Consider the following 18,292-nt stretch of genomic DNA (forward strand, 5'->3'; position numbering starts at 1 on the left):
GGAGAAGGTAGGAAAAGGGTATGACCTAGTGAGATAGCAGAAGCATGTGTGTATGAATCCGTGCTTGGGGGTCATGTATCATCGTGCCGTACGTGTTTTAAATCAAGCTTCGAGGTATTGCGAAGTATACATTTGAATTCCTTCTTATCCCGTGGTACGGGTCTGTGGATGGGCTGTCAAACTTTACCGAGCTCTTTTCGGCTTTGGTTGTAACAAAATGGGGGAGCGCATTTTAGTTGATGATACATGAATGGGGGAGATATGTGATTGCTGATATCTGTGCCTGTATTCCCTATCGACTATGTGTGTCATTACCTGAGGGTTGTAGAAATGAAGAAAAGACATAATTACGGTAAATGCGGTGGTATTCTATGTCAGGTAAATGTACATTCGTCGATTGAGGTCTTGTTTGGTGTCTGTTGAATGCAGTCTTCTTTGTGCTTTTGCCCATAAGGTGCGAGCAAAAGCTGTCAATGTCCATAGATTTACAAAAGTGTTGGGCTAGCGTAATTTTAAAATTTCTAGGGAAACTGGGGATCCATGGCATAGTTCATCAAAAATCTGTGTATCAGGTTGTCAAAACTTCTTCTTTAATCCATCTGTTGTCTGTATATCGGCTCATCAAATTCCTCGTCCAAGTGGGTCTTTTTACCTTGGAGGAAACGGAAAAACAGGTGAAAGAAACGGACCGTAGAAATCGCATTTTCATCCCATCATTGTTTCTACATTTGGGTCATAAATCAAATCCATTGGAATTACAGTTTCCTCACTCCTTAAACTCATTACCCTAGTACGACGATTGCACCTCATTAAAGCCTGACCGCATCTAAATATCAAGCCAATCGTTATGATAACACCTAAGATACATAGGAGAAACTTCCCAACATCCATTATGACTCCTTGAGCCCAGTCTCCTAAACCAGAGAACCAATTTCGCGGGTTCAACCATGACACCCAACCAGTCAGCTCATTACCTACAGCAGCAAGAGTGAGATTGTGTCTCCTGCGAAATTCCCACTTCAGTTGGAGAATATCGTCCATCTTTTGGTCTATGACCTCGACCGGGTCCTCGGTGCTATTCGTAATATATGTGCAACATTTCACGCCGTATTGTGTTGCCAGTGTGACACAATATCCGCCTGTCACTGCTGTGAGGTAATTAAGAACCATTCTATGCTGTACCAGTTCTGTTTTATAAGCCTGAAGTTCTCTTCCAGTATACCTAAACGTGTCATCATACATTTCAGTGATATTATCTAACAAATTGGCGAGCGCAGATATGTATTTATAATTCAACACTCCTCTAGCGGTGCGAGTGATATCTAACGCGATTAGAAACTGAATCCCGGTGGATTCATGGATCATGTCAGAGGCCGGATGCTCTGTTCTTTCTATCAGGTGCCGTTTAACTACGTGCTCGTAATGGGTGTGAGTATAAGGAGTTTGGGCAACACGGTGTATGTCTTTCATTTTGTCATGTGATACAGTCATTACTTCAGGCAGTACTTTTCCAATATAACACAATCCTTCAGAGTTTGGGGCAAGCCACTTATACGCCTTTCTCCCGCATATGAAATATGCATCATCGGGGAGAACATATGGGACGGAGTAGGACATAACCATATTACACACCTTCCATGTGAAATCTCCTAACCCTAATTCTTCCATCTGCTTAGTACACGTATCAGGTTGTACGATATGTGCACAGTATCCTGGTGATACCTCTCCAACTCTCGTAATCCTATTTCCTAAGGTATACCTATACCGGAAAGATTTTCCTCTACTGGCTATGTGTTATGCACACCAGTGCCTGCAGGAAAGTACTGGTGTCAGGACTGTTATGCACTCCAGTGCCTGCAGGAATGTACTGGTGTTTGAACTGTTATGCAAAACAAATGGACTCACAGACAGACTAGGGAATATGACATAACGTACACAGAAGGTGGTAGGGTAACAAAATACACACAACGTGAACAGAGAAGCCCAGAGGCTAAGGAACTGGGTATCTCCCTTGTATTAGAACTGCTCAGATGTGAAAAGCAAGATGTTGTGTTTTAATACATAGAAAACCCGAAATGCTGTTGCTAAGGGCAACAGCAAAACCCTAAAGGGTTACCAACGGGTGTGGCAGTAAACTCCTTGGTCAGAGATGGAATGATAGACACAAGGAGATTCTCCACAATCCTAATTCTCACTTGCAGTGCACAGGTTCGGTTTACTGCCACTAAACTGACCCCTGACACCTAGCACAGTGAGACAGGATTAGACAGGCAAGTCTTAGAATACAGCCGCAAACTTGCTAAGTTCACAGAGTAGTAACAGAACCCCAGCAAGCTAAACGACTGACTCCAGTCTTACTGCTAGGTCTGGATTGGCAGAGTGTAATACCAAATCCCCAGGCCTATTTGCAGTAAGCAACAAACAAATACAAAGCTACACAGTACTGGCTAACTTTCAGAAACTGACTAACCAACAAAGATTCAGCAGCATCTGCTTACCCTGAAAAGAGGCCTTATAAAGCAGGTGCTGTCCACGCCCCACTCAGACCTCACAGACTGTGAGCACAAAAACCAGCACCGGATCCCCTGCCATGCACAGAGCCTATAACCACTGCACAGCAAAAGACCCGAACCGGAGTATCAGCTGCGCTCAGGTTACTCCGCTAGCACTTGTCTCCCGGTTGCCATGACGACGTGGCAGCACAGGGCAGGAGACCCTAACAGTACCCCCCCTCTGACGAGGGGTCAAAGAACCCCTACCACCGGGTTTATCGGGGAACTGCGAGAAGAAAGAGCGTATCAGTCTGGGGGCATGAAGATCACAACTGCGCACCCACGACCGCTCCTCCGGGCCATACCCCTTCCAGTGCACCAAAAATGACAGCCGACCCGAACCACCTTGGAGTCAAGAATCCTTTCAACAACAAACTCCCTCTGGCCACGTATCAGAAGAGGGGAAGGTCTTCCACTGGAAGAAGGATTACTAATCGCCCGTTTTAAAAGGGAACAATGAAATGTTTTATTGATACCCAAAGAACGGGGCAGATCTAACTGAAATGCCACCGGATTGATAACCCTGGTGATCTTATAAGGGCCGATGAACCGGGGGCCTAACTTATGAGATGGCTGTCTCAACTTCAAATTCTTGGTAGACAACCAGACGAAGTCTCCTAATTTGAAGCTGCAGGGTCTTTTCCGCTTATCAAAAACCCTTTTGGTCACTAATGACACAGACACAAGGGCTTTCTTCACTTTCCGCCAAATACCTCTAAGGACCGAAACCACAGAGGAACCACCAGGCGTGGAGTCCAGGGGGTCAAAAGAATTGGCCTTAGGATGATGCCCATACACACAAAGGAAGGGAGAGATCCCTGTAGCAGAGTGAGCCGCGTTGTTATAGGCAAACTCCGCCATGGACAGATGAGCAACCCAGTCAGTCTGACACTTGGAGACATAACACCTGAGGAACTGCTCCAAGGACTGGTTCACCCTTTCAGTCTGCCCATTAGACTGCGGATGGTAGCCCGACGACAAGCTGACAGAAATCTGGAGATCGGAACAAAATGCCCTCCAGAATTTGGCCACAAACTGGGATCCGCGGTCAGAGACCACATCAAGTGGCAACCCGTGGAGACGCACAACATGCAGCATAAATAATTCAGACAGGCGTCTGGCCGATGGCAGCCCAACCAGTGGAACGAAGTGCGCCATCTTCGAAAACCTGTCAACGACAACCCAGATGGCTGTCATCCCCGAGGATTTGGGCAAGTCCACCACAAAATCCATTGAAATGTGGGTCCATGGCTTAGATGGGATAGAGAGTGGATGTAGTGGGCCAACAGGAACCCCTCTAGGAGTCTTATTTCGGGCACAGATGTCACATGCCCGAACCCACTGATCCATATCCTTAGCCACCGAGGGCCACCACACCGCCCTAGATAGCAACTCCCGAGTTCTGGCAATACCCGGGTGACCTGCAGACTTCTTGGCATGGAATTCCAGGAACACTCGCTGTCTTAACCTAGGAGGCACAAACAAAAGACCTACCGGAAGGTCTGGAGGAGCCTGCTCCTGTGCTCTAAGGACTAATGATAAGAGGTCCTGGGTAATGCCCACTTTAATACATGATGGGGAAACAATGGGCAACGGCTCCTCGGTGGTCTCCTGGATTGGAGCAAAACTCCGCGAGAGCGCATCAGCCTTGATGTTTTTTGACCCAGGGCGATATGTTATCAAAAAATTAAAGCGAGCAAAAAACAAAGCCCATCGTGCCTGCCTGGCATTGAGACGCTTCGCTGACTCTAAATATGCCAGATTCTTATGGTCAGTGAGAATTGAGACCACAAACTTAGCCCCCTCAAGCCAGTGTCTCCACTCCTCGAGTGCATCCTTAATAGCCAACAATTCCCGGTTACCCACGTCATAAGTCATCTCGGCAGGCGAAAATTTACGGGAAAAGTAAGCACAGGGATGAAGGCGATTATCTGACACTCCCATCTGAGAAAGCACTGCCCCAATACCCATCTCAGAGGCATCCACCTCCACCACAAAAGGACGCTCTGGATCTGGGTGTCGCAGCACCTTGGCCGAAACAAATGCCCTTTTGAGACGGGCAAAAGCCGCTTTAGCCTCACAAGACCAGTGAGCAACATCCGCCCCTTTCTTAGTGAGTGCCACCAAGTGTTAGGGTCTCCTGCCCTGTGCTGCCACGTCGTCATGGCAACCGGGAGACAAGTGCTAGCGGAGTAACCTGAGCGCAGCTGATACTCCGGTTCGGGTCTTTTGCTGTGCAGTGGTTATAGGCTCTGTGCATGGCAGGGGATTTGGTGCTGGTTTTTGTGCTCACAGTCTGTGAGGTCTGAGTGGGGCGTGGACAGCACCTGCTTTATAAGGCCTCTTTTCAGGGTAAGCAGATGCTGCTGAATCTTTGTTGGTTAGTCAGTTTCTGAAAGTTAGCCAGTACTGTGTAGCTTTGTATTTGTTTGTTGCTTACTGCAAATAGGCCTGGGGATTTGGTATTACACTCTGCCAATCCAGACCTAGCAGTAAGACTGGAGTCAGTCGTTTAGCTTGCTGGGGTTCTGTTACTACTCTGTGAACTTAGCAAGTTTGCGGCTGTATTCTAAGACTTGCCTGTCTAATCCTGTCTCACTGTGCTAGGTGTCAGGGGTCAGTTTAGTGGCAGTAAACCGAACCTGTGCACTGCAAGTGAGAATTAGGATTGTGGAGAATCTCCTTGTGTCTATCATTCCATCTCTGACCAAGGAGTTTACTGCCACACCCGTTGGTAACCCTTTAGGGTTTTGCTGTTGCCCTTAGCAACAGCATTTCGGGTTTTCTATGTATTAAAACACAACATCTTGCTTTTCACATCTGAGCAGTTCTAATACAAGGGAGATACCCAGTTCCTTAGCCTCTGGGCTTCTCTGTTCACGTTGTGTGTATTTTGTTACCCTACCACCTTCTGTGTACGTTATGTCATATTCCCTAGTCTGTCTGTGAGTCCATTTGTTTTGCATAACAGTTCAAACACCAGTACATTCCTGCAGGCACTGGAGTGCATAACAGTCCTGACACCAGTACTTTCCTGCAGGCACTGGTGTGCATAACATATTCAGCAGCCCAATACTCCTGTTGAAATTTTGTGGGAATATGGAGCATACCCCTCAAAATACGTTGCAACAGGTGGTTGATCAGGTGCAGGTCCTGACTCAAAAATGTAATGATTTGTCCATTAAAATGCACACCTCCCAGGCTGCTGGCGGAGCTCCCGCAGCAGCAGCACCTGCAGGGGTTAAGGAGCCGAAAGTAAATCTCCCGGATCGTTTTTCTGGAGATCGCTCGCAGTTCTTTTGTTTCAAGGAGAGCTGCAAGCTATACTTCCGGCTTAGGCCTCAGTCTTCTGGGTCGGAGATTCAGCGGGTGGGCATAGTGATTTCCTTGCTACAAGGAGACCCACAGGTCTGGGCATATGGGTTGCAGCCTGACTGTCCGTCGCTTAAAAGTGTTGATGCTTTTTTTACGGCACTGGGCATGTTGTATGATGACCCTGACAAGACGGCCTCAGCCGAGGCTCAGATTTCGATCCTTAAGCAAGGGCGAAGGCCAGTTGAGGTTTACTGTACGGAGTTTCGGAGGTTGGCCCATGATACCCAGTGGAATGACCCAGCCCTGAGACACCAGTACCGAAGAGGTCTTTCTAACCAGATAAAGGACCAACTGGTACAACATCCCTTGCCTGATAGCTTGGATCAGCTCATGCAGTTATCCATCCGGGTGGATAGACGGCTGAGAGAGCGTAGGCTTGAAAGGGAGACTGAGATTTCCTTCCTTCCCAAGGGAACCTCAGACTCTGAGGAAGTTTCCGAGGAGCCTATGCAGATTGGGGCTACCCGCCTCTCCTCGCGTGAGAAGATGCGGAGGAGACAGCAGGGGTTGTGTTTGTACTGTGGGAATAAAGGTCATGTGGTAGTATCATGCCCAGAAAAGCCGGAAAACTTCAGGGCCTGAGGGTGATGGGAAATATCCTGTCAGGCCAGAAGTCAGAATTTCCCAAGAAGACTTTTATCATTCCGGTGACTTTGAAGATCCTCGGTCAAACTGTCAAGACTGAGGCCTTTGTGGACAGTGGGGCCGACGGGGTTTTTATGGACCGCCAATTCGCCCTGAAACACTCTGTTCCCTTAGTACCCTTGGCATCGGAAATTGAGATTTGTGGGTTAAACGGGCATCATCCTAAGGCCAATTCTTTTGACCCCCTGGACTCCACGCCTGGTGGTTCCTCTGTGGTTTCGGTCCTTAGAGGTATTTGGCGGAAAGTGAAGAAAGCCCTTGTGTCTGTGTCATTAGTGACCAAAAGGGTTTTTGATAAGCGGAAAAGACCCTGCAGCTTCAAATTAGGAGACTTCGTCTGGTTGTCTACCAAGAATTTGAAGTTGAGACAGCCATCTCATAAGTTAGGCCCCCGGTTCATCGGCCCTTATAAGATCACCAGGGTTATCAATCCGGTGGCATTTCAGTTAGATCTGCCCCGTTCTTTGGGTATCAATAAAACATTTCATTGTTCCCTTTTAAAACGGGCGATTAGTAATCCTTCTTCCAATGGAAGACCTTCCCCTCTTCTGATACGTGGCCAGAGGGAGTTTGTTGTTGAAAGGATTCTTGACTCCAAGGTGGTTCGGGGTCGGCTGTCATTTTTGGTGCACTGGAAGGGGTATGGCCCGGAGGAGCGGTCGTGGGTGCGCAGTTGTGATCTTCATGCCCCCAGACTGATACGCTCTTTCTTCTCGCAGTTCCCCGATAAACCCGGTGGTAGGGGTTCTTTGACCCCTCGTCAGAGGGGGGGTACTGTTAGGGTCTCCTGCCCTGTGCTGCCACGTCGTCATGGCAACCGGGAGACAAGTGCTAGCGGAGTAACCTGAGCGCAGCTGATACTCCGGTTCGGGTCTTTTGCTGTGCAGTGGTTATAGGCTCTGTGCATGGCAGGGGATCCGGTGCTGGTTTTTGTGCTCACAGTCTGTGAGGTCTGAGTGGGGCGTGGACAGCACCTGCTTTATAAGGCCTCTTTTCAGGGTAAGCAGATGCTGCTGAATCTTTGTTGGTTAGTCAGTTTCTGAAAGTTAGCCAGTACTGTGTAGCTTTGTATTTGTTTGTTGCTTACTGCAAATAGGCCTGGGGATTTGGTATTACACTCTGCCAATCCAGACCTAGCAGTAAGACTGGAGTCAGTCGTTTAGCTTGCTGGGGTTCTGTTACTACTCTGTGAACTTAGCAAGTTTGCGGCTGTATTCTAAGACTTGCCTGTCTAATCCTGTCTCACTGTGCTAGGTGTCAGGGGTCAGTTTAGTGGCAGTAAACCGAACCTGTGCACTGCAAGTGAGAATTAGGATTGTGGAGAATCTCCTTGTGTCTATCATTCCATCTCTGACCAAGGAGTTTACTGCCACACCCGTTGGTAACCCTTTAGGGTTTTGCTGTTGCCCTTAGCAACAGCATTTCGGGTTTTCTATGTATTAAAACACAACATCTTGCTTTTCACATCTGAGCAGTTCTAATACAAGGGAGATACCCAGTTCCTTAGCCTCTGGGCTTCTCTGTTCACGTTGTGTGTATTTTGTTACCCTACCACCTTCTGTGTACGTTATGTCATATTCCCTAGTCTGTCTGTGAGTCCATTTGTTTTGCATAACAGTTCAAACACCAGTACATTCCTGCAGGCACTGGAGTGCATAACAGTCCTGACACCAGTACTTTCCTGCAGGCACTGGTGTGCATAACACCAAGGGCGCCACTATAGACGAAAATCCAGCGATAAATCGTCTATAAAAATTCGCAAAGCCCAGGAAACGCTGAAGCGCCTTCAAACTAGTGGGCTGCACCCAATCCAGGACTGCCTGTACCTTGGAACCCTCCATTTGGAAACCTTCTGGGGAGATAATATATCCTAGAAATGCGATTTGCTGAACTTCAAATTCGCACTTCTCCAGCTTCGCCCCAAGCCGGTGGTCTCTGAGTTTCTGGAGGACTAAGCGTACATGCTTCCGATGTTCCTCCAGGGAATGGGAGAAGATTAGGATGTCATCTAAGTATACAACTAAGAATCTATCCAAATATTCCCTGAGCACATCATTCATGAAATCCTGGAAGAATGCCGGGGCATTACAGAGCCCAAAAGGCATCACCAAATATTCATAATGCCCCGAGTGGGTATTAAAGGCAGTCTTCCATTCATCCCCCTCTCTTATTCGGATTAGATTGTACGCACCGCGTAGGTCAATCTTAGAAAAAATGGTGGCAGTACGAAGCTGGTCAAACAAGACCGAAATGAGAGGCAGTGGGTATGAGTTTTTAATCGTGATACGGTTCAATTCCCTGAAGTCGATGCAGGGTCGCAACGAACCGTCCTTTTTACCCACGAAGAAGAACCCCGACCCAACTGGAGACTGTGAAGGTCTGATAAATCCCTTAGCCAAGTTCTCCTGAATGTACTCTGCCATAGCCTGAGTCTCAGGACGTGACAGGGAGTACAACCTGCTCTTGGGAAGCTTAGCATTTGGCAACAAATCAATGGCACAGTCATAGGAGCGATGGGGAGGTAGTACCTCTGCAACTTTTTTGGAGAACACGTCCGCAAAATCTGCATAACACCCTGGCAATCCTGGCAAATTTAGCTGCGAGAACCTGACTGGAAGGCTCAAGCAACTCCTGAAACAATCAGTACTCCAACTAAGAATCTCCCCAGAGACCCAGTCAAATTGAGGATTGTGGGCCCTTAACCAGGGTAACCCCAACACCAATGGGGCAAAAGTACAGACAGTCACATAAAAGGACAATTTTTCAGAGTGTGTGGCTCCAATAAACAAAGAAATCTGGCTAGTGCAAGAGGTAATTTTACCTTGGGATAATGGTTCCCCGTTTAACCCACAAATCTCAATTTCCGATGCCAAGGGTACTAAGGGAACAGAGTGTTTCAGGGCGAATTGGCGGTCCATAAAAACCCCGTCGGCCCCACTGTCCACAAAGGCCTCAGTCTTGACAGTTTGACCGAGGATCTTCAAGGTCACCGGAATGATAAAAGTCTTCTTGGGAAATTCTGACTTCTGGCCTGACAGGATATTTCCCATCACCCTCAGGCCCTGAAGTTTTCCGGCTTTTCTGGGCATGATACTACCACATGACCTTTATTCCCACAGTACAAACACAACCCCTGCTGTCTCCTCCGCATCTTCTCACGCGAGGAGAGGCGGGTAGCCCCAATCTGCATAGGCTCCTCGGAAACTTCCTCAGAGTCTGAGGTTCCCTTGGGAAGGAAGGAAATCTCAGTCTCCCTTTCAAGCCTACGCTCTCTCAGCCGTCTATCCACCCGGATGGATAACTGCATGAGCTGATCCAAGCTATCAGGCAAGGGATGTTGTACCAGTTGGTCCTTTATCTGGTTAGAAAGACCTCTTCGGTACTGGTGTCTCAGGGCTGGGTCATTCCACTGGGTATCATGGGCCAACCTCCGAAACTCCGTACAGTAAACCTCAACTGGCCTTCGCCCTTGCTTAAGGATCGAAATCTGAGCCTCGGCTGAGGCCGTCTTGTCAGGGTCATCATACAACATGCCCAGTGCCGTAAAAAAAGCATCAACACTTTTAAGCGACGGACAGTCAGGCTGCAACCCATATGCCCAGACCTGTGGGTCTCCTTGTAGCAAGGAAATCACTATGCCCACCCGCTGAATCTCCGACCCAGAAGACTGAGGCCTAAGCCGGAAGTATAGCTTGCAGCTCTCCTTGAAACAAAAGAACTGCGAGCGATCTCCAGAAAAACGATCCGGGAGATTTACTTTCGGCTCCTTAACCCCTGCAGGTGCTGCTGCTGCGGGAGCTCCGCCAGCAGCCTGGGAGGTGTGCATTTTAATGGACAAATCATTACATTTTTGAGTCAGGACCTGCACCTGATCAACCACCTGTTGCAACGTATTTTGAGGGGTATGCTCCATATTCCCACAAAATTTCAACAGGAGTATTGGGCTGCTGAATATGTTATGCACACCAGTGCCTGCAGGAAAGTACTGGTGTCAGGACTGTTATGCACTCCAGTGCCTGCAGGAATGTACTGGTGTTTGAACTGTTATGCAAAACAAATGGACTCACAGACAGACTAGGGAATATGACATAACGTACACAGAAGGTGGTAGGGTAACAAAATACACACAACGTGAACAGAGAAGCCCAGAGGCTAAGGAACTGGGTATCTCCCTTGTATTAGAACTGCTCAGATGTGAAAAGCAAGATGTTGTGTTTTAATACATAGAAAACCCGAAATGCTGTTGCTAAGGGCAACAGCAAAACCCTAAAGGGTTACCAACGGGTGTGGCAGTAAACTCCTTGGTCAGAGATGGAATGATAGACACAAGGAGATTCTCCACAATCCTAATTCTCACTTGCAGTGCACAGGTTCGGTTTACTGCCACTAACTGACCCCTGACACCTAGCACAGTGAGACAGGATTAGACAGGCAAGTCTTAGAATACAGCCGCAAACTTGCTAAGTTCACAGAGTAGTAACAGAACCCCAGCAAGCTAAACGACTGACTCCAGTCTTACTGCTAGGTCTGGATTGGCAGAGTGTAATACCAAATCCCCAGGCCTATTTGCAGTAAGCAACAAACAAATACAAAGCTACACAGTACTGGCTAACTTTCAGAAACTGACTAACCAACAAAGATTCAGCAGCATCTGCTTACCCTGAAAAGAGGCCTTATAAAGCAGGTGCTGTCCACGCCCCACTCAGACCTCACAGACTGTGAGCACAAAAACCAGCACCGGATCCCCTGCCATGCACAGAGCCTATAACCACTGCACAGCAAAAGACCCGAACCGGAGTATCAGCTGCGCTCAGGTTACTCCGCTAGCACTTGTCTCCCGGTTGCCATGACGATGTGGCAGCACAGGGCAGGAGACCCTAACACTATGTGGCGTATAAGCTCTGTATCTGTAGGCATTCTATCTGCTCTATGCGAAAAGGTCATGGTTTGATTACTCCATGACACTTCCCAATTTCCCGGCTTTCGGGGATTGGAGATGTTAAAACATAATAGGGACCTATCCACATGGTATTGGTGGAGCTTCAAACTAGGAGGGCTGGAGATATTAAATCTCCTGTCCACCGGTCTCCCACCACTTAACTCAAGTACCTCCCCTAACGTTAAAGGAAATGGTACTAGCCCTGATTTGCTATGACCTTGAGGTACTTGAGAGCATACCCAACAATCTGTTTTATTTAACACACTACCCACTAAGGAGTGATAGTCACTCAATGGATGCCGGTCCATATGGATATTAAAACTGGATTGGCATTTCTTTATGCACCCATCCTCAATGACATTGTTACAGAGCCGACAGATACAGTTTTCTTCAGCTAACAATCCTTCACAATTCCTTCTATGGTCAATGCTATCGGATCGTTTTCTGATACTCGCCTTTACTTGTTGGTTAAGTTGTTCTTGGAAAACTACGCCTCCATCTCTGTCATCAGAACCCATTCCAGAACCTCTCTCGACCTCCATGGTACTCTCGCCGGAACAGACTGCTCTGGTCAACATCATGGTCAACAGGAAAATCCGGATCACAGTCTCTTGGGGCAAGTCCATCTTGTAGGAGGAAACGGAGAAGAATGAGAAGGGGGAAAAAAATAATTTGAGGGAGAGGGGATGGGAAGTTGGAGAAAAACAATAAAAGGGAACAGGGGATCGACAACTGCTTTTGGTCTTGTGATTTTCAATGCTCAGGTGCCGCCTCAATCCTCCTGGAACAGACACTCCAGTGATAAAACCTCTACCGTCTGTTCCTTATCACGGGGCCTCTCTGGATCAGCAACCTTTTTACAGTGGGACGAATGAACCCAAGTCTCTCTCTCAGCAACCTTCAATGCTGTAGTGCTAGTCAATAAGACCTGGTATGGTCCTTCCCATCTGTCAATAAGGCAACCTGAGCGTAGAAAATTCCGTATCATTACATAATCCCCAGGTTCAATGTCATGACAATTACTATCTGGTAAATCAGGAATCACTAACTTCAGATTATCATTTTGATTCCTTAACTGTTTACTCATGTTAATCAAGTATTTTACAGTCACTTCATTGTTACACTTCAAATCATCCTGAGGGTTAATCATAACATGCGGTTGTCGACCAAACAAGATTTCAAAGGGAGACAGATTAAGAGGGGACCTGGGAGTGGTTCTGATGCTGTACAGTACACTGGGTAAAGCTTCTGGCCATGTCAATCCTGTCTCTGCCATCACTTTACTCAGTTTATTTTTAATAGTGCTGTTCACTCTTTCCACTTTCGCACTCGCCTGTGGACGGTATGGAGTGTGCAGCTTGCTATCAATTCCCATCAATTTACACATTCCTTGAAAGACATCACCTGTAAAATGGGTACCCCTATCACTTTCGATAATTCTAGGGATACCATATCTACATACAAATTCCTGCACAATTTTCTTAGCAGTAAACATAGCGGTATTTGTGGCCGCCGGAAATGCTTCGACCCAATTTGAGAAAACATCTATACAAACAAGTACATATTTCAAATTTCGACAAGGGGGTAATTGAATAAAGTCAATCTGTATTACCTGGAAAGGGCCGCCGGCAGGTGGGATATGAGATGGTTCTGTAGGTATTGCCTTTCCGATGTTCTTTCTCAGACAGGTAAGGCATGACATTGCTCTTTTACTCGCATGAGATGAAAATCCTGGGGCACACCAATATGCTCTTACCAACTTGCACATCCCTTCCTTGCCCAGATGAGTCAGCCCGTGGGCTGCCTCAGCTAAACATGGAAGGTATGCTCTGGGGGCCACTGGTTTACCGTGTCCATCCGTCCAGAGTCCTGAGGACTCCTGGCCATATCCTTTTGCCTTCCAGACTGCCTTTTCCTGTGTGGAACACAAATTTTGCATCTCACACAACTTCTGTGTGTTGATGGTATTAAATACCATCAGTTGTGTGGTGTCTGTCTGTCTGGGGGTAGCAGCTGCTAATTTAGCAGCTTCGTCTGCTCGGCTGTTACCAAGTGATACTGGGTCTTGGCTATATGTGTGTGTTTTACATTTGATAACAGCCACTCTGTCGGGTTCCTGTATCGCTGTTAGAAGCCTTTTTATGTGAGCTGCATGCGCTACCGGTGTACCAGCTGCCGTCATGAAATTTCTGAGGCGCCATAGGGCTCCGAAATCATGGACTACCCCGAATGCGTATCTAGAATCGGTGTAGATATTGGCTGATTTGCCCTTAGCCAATTCACATGCTCTGGTTAGGGCGACCAGTTCAGCAACTTGGGCTGAGTGAGGTGGGCCTAGCGGTTCCGCTTCTATGGTGCCTTGGTCATCTACGACTGCGTATCCAGTACACAAGTCTCCCGAGTCTGACTGTCTATGACAACTACCGTCCGTGTAGAACGTAAGTTCTACATCTTCCAGTGGGTTGTCACTGATGTCAGGCCTTGCGGTAAAATTTTGGGTCAAATATTCCATACAATCATGTGTGTCTTCCTTTGTATTAAATCCTCCTTCCCCACCACTCTCATCCTCCACCCTTTGTGCCTGTCCAGGCACACCTGGGAGATATGTTGCAGGATTTAATGCACTGCATCTCCTTATGGTGATGTTTACGGGGGCCATTAGTGCCAATTCCCATCTTGTAAACCGCGCTGATGAGACGTGTCTGGTTTGGGCAGAATTTAACAAGGCTGACACTGCATGTGGTGTATGAATTGTGAGGTTGTGACCTAGCACGACGTCTTCGCTTTTCGTTACTAGCAATGCTATCGCAGCAACGCTTCGCAAGCATGTGGGGAGGGATCGTGCTACCGTATCTAGCTGAGCGCTGTAATATGCTACCGGCCTGCTGGCATCACCGTGCTTTTGGGTTAGTACGCCTGCCGCGCAACCAGCACTTTCTGTTCCGTATAGTTCAAAGGGTTTCCCATAGTCTGGCATACCTAATGCTGGTGCCTGCGTTAGGCACTGTTTAAGTCTCTCGAATGCTGTCTCGGACTCGCCTGTATGCGAAATCCGATCAGGTTTGTTTGAGGAGACCATCTCCTGCAAGGGTAACGCTAGAATGGAAAACCCTGGGATCCAGTTACGGCAATACCCACACATTCCTAAAAATGTTCTGATCTGTTGCTGGGTTTGTGGCAGAGTCATGTCTCTAATTGCTTGAATTCTATCAGCGGTCAGGTGTCTCAGTCCTTGTGTTAGACAGTGTCCCAAATATTTTACCTTAGTTTGGCATAATTGCAACTTGTCTTTGGAAACCTTGTGTCCTGTGTCTGAAAGATGAAACAGGAGCTGTTTAGTATCCTTCAGGGATGCTTCCAATGAATCAGAACACAGTAGTAGATCATCCACGTACTGTATTAATACTGATCCACTCACTGGTTGGAAAGACTGTAAACAATCATGCAAAGCCTGGGAAAATATACTTGGGCTATCTATGAATCCTTGTGGTAATCGAGTCCATGTGTATTGGACTCCTCTGTATGTAAATGCAAACAAATATTGACTGTCAGGGTGCAGAGGTACCGAAAAGAAAGCGGAGCAGAGGTCAATAACAGTGAAAAATTTCGCAGTGGGAGGGATTTGCATTAGGATGACAGCTGGATTTGGCACTACGGGGAACTGACTCTCAACTATTTTGTTAATCCCCCTTAGATCCTGCACTAGCCGGTAACCCCTCCCCCCACTCTTTTTAACAGGGAAGATGGGACTATTGGCAGTGCTGGACGTTCTTACCAGAATGCCCTGTTGTAGCAAGCGCTCTATTACGGGATACACTCCTAACTCCACCTCTGGCTTCAGAGGGTATTGTGGGATTTTTGGAGCTATCCTACCATCTTTTACCTGTACAACTACCGGAGCTACGTTTGCCATTAATCCAGTGTCCTGTCCATCTTTAGTCCAAAGTTACTCTGGTATCTGAGATGTCATTTCTTCTACTTGGGAGGGAGTCCTATTTGTCATAATGGTATGTGACATTAATTTTGATGGGGAGTCTAACATGTCTCGTACTTCCTTAGCGTGATTCTCAGGTATGTCCAAGAATACACCTTCAGGAGTACAATAAATGACGCACCCCATTTTACACAGTAAGTCTCTTCCCAGGAGATTAGTCGGTGCCGATGCAGCCAGCAAAAAGGAATGCTTGGTATGTAAAGGCCCTACTGTAATCTCGGCTGGTTTGCTAACAGGGTAGTGCTGGACTACTCCCGTTACCCCTATGGCTGGAATTGTCTTACCAGTGGTTCTCATGCCCACTGTCGAATTTATCACTGATTTGGCCGCCCCTGTGTCTACAAGAAAGTTTAATGATTTACCAGCTACATTGATTGCAATTTCTGGTTCACTTCCAAGGCTTGCAATCAATTTTACTGGCTGTAGATTACAGGTATGGCCACACCCCTATTGGGTATGGTGACCTCCCTGAATCCCGCTGGCAGCAACTACTTGTGATGGAGTTAATTGGGAGCTACCAGAGGCTTGCCAGTCTCTGTTCGGGGGGTATCTTTTTGTTTCCCCTGTATGTGGCTCATAACTCCGTTTCTGCGGACCCTGATCCCAATGTCGTGTGTCGTGTCGTTGTCTAGGGGGTTGGTATGAGTTTCGTGAATTCTTCACTCTACAATCTCGTGCCATGTGTCCCTGTTTATGACAAGAATAACAAGTAACCACATTTGACTTACCCACAGGGTTTGGTGATATAAACAAAGGCTGCCTTGTGGTCAGGGCCTGTATACTTACTGCCATTAACTTATCACCTTGTTGTTCCCTGTGTCTGGTGATGTTCCTATCGTGATCAATAGCAGCCTCTCTCAAAGTAGCCACAGACAGACCTCGCCAACATGGTTGTGTGGTCTGTACCCTAGTCTTCAATGACTCTTTTAAACCATCCATCAGTACCGATACTGCTACTTCTCGAAGGTTTATGTTTGTTTTAATGTCCTCTATGCCTGTGTATTTTGCCATTTCTGATAATGCTCTGTGAAAATACTCTGCAGCTGTTTCTGACTCCTTCTGTTTAATGGAGAATATTTTGTTCCATTTAACTACGGCTGGGAAATACTCCTTTAACTGTAAACTTATTCTTTTTACATTGTCTTTGTTGTACACTTCTGTAAGAGGTACATCCTGATCTAATCCACAGTCAGCTAAAAATTGAGCTGCGTCGACATTGGAGGGTAAACATGCTCTCAGCAATATCTGCCAGTCTTTGTTGTTGGGCTCTACCGTGTTACCTAGGTCTCTGATGTATTTTTGGCTGGCAACTAAGTCTTTTCTAGGGTCAGGGAATTCAGACACTATGGTCCTTAATTCCATTCGGGAAAATGGGCTATACATGGCCATGTTCCTAACAGGAGTGACTCCTGAAGTGTCTGTTTTCCCATTTGGAACTACTATTACCTTAACAGGATTAACTCTAACAACCTCATTCTGTGTAGATTCTACAGGCTGTGGTGAAATAGTTTCAGCATAGTGTATGGTGCCGTACTTACCCGTTGATACGACCTCACCTATCCCTCCGCTAGGGGCCTTTGTTACTAATCTCGGGGGTGGGGCTGTGCCTACTGTGGTCTCTGCTATGGTGGCTGCTAGAGAGAGCGCTGAAATTGTTGCCGATTCGTCCTCTTGATCACACTCCTGAGGAAAGTTCAAAACAGGGTACAACTTGCACGGGTTAATACTTGCATTGGTTAATTGGTTAACATTATCTTTAACATTTACACAGTTGCTAAGTGTTTGTTTGTTACACCTTAATGCGTCATTCTCCGCAACCAATTTTTCTCCCGATATATATGGTGGCGGCGGGGCCGTGGCTATCAGTTTTCTGATCGAGCCAGATCCCGCCGCCTGAGCCAATCCTCTCTGTATGTCACCTTCCTGTTGCCACAACTGCAAATAATCATAATGCTTGATTCGTCTCTTTGCTGATTTAATGAGACATATCCTTCTCCTTAAATTCGTTAACACTTCTGTGCTGAAGCTACCTACTCTTGGGAATTTCTCCCCGTCATGTACCGTCATTCTCTCCCATTCATCACATAAAGCTTCTGTGTGACTTCCGTATTTCTCACACATTACGTACCTTGCCGACCCGACTGGTCGGTTCACTGAATCAACCCGAACCGAGGTTGATCGCCCCCTACCTGAACAAGTGGCCCCCATAGTTCGAAGGTGTTGCTTTATTACGCAAACCAAAATGTTCAAAATAGGCTGACGGTGGCGGTTTACCGAGTACCCCACTCACTCGCCCATGCCGACCAATACGACCTGATCACACTGATATAGTGCTGGCGTACTCGACCCAGGGCCCCTGCGACCTGAACCTCTATTTACTGGAACCTGCGAGGGTTATCCGAAGAACACTTACTCTTTCCAGTAACTATTGGTTGTTGGATAGTTCCTGAGTGAGCAGCGAACCTCCCTTAAAATAAAAAAAAAATTACACAAATCACGTTAGAATGTACAAATAGCGTTTATGACCTTCGTACACAAATAGTACCGGTCAGGTTTACTAATGTACACAATTACGTGCGGTACAATCGTTCAGCACATAAGCAACTAATCTTATGTACGGAGCGACCAGTGGAATCGAAAATTACGGCTGCGAATTCCTTCAGCCAGAGCTTGTATGGCCTATATGGGTGTTGCACCAACCCTTTCTTGGTGTTGTGCCTGTGGACTGTATAGCGGACTTCCTTGTCTGCTGTACCTGAACCTGCTGGTCTGCTATGACCTCCTGGT

This window comes from Pseudophryne corroboree, chromosome 1, assembly GCF_028390025.1.
Source record: "Pseudophryne corroboree isolate aPseCor3 chromosome 1, aPseCor3.hap2, whole genome shotgun sequence".
Taxonomy (NCBI): domain Eukaryota; kingdom Metazoa; phylum Chordata; class Amphibia; order Anura; family Myobatrachidae; genus Pseudophryne; species Pseudophryne corroboree.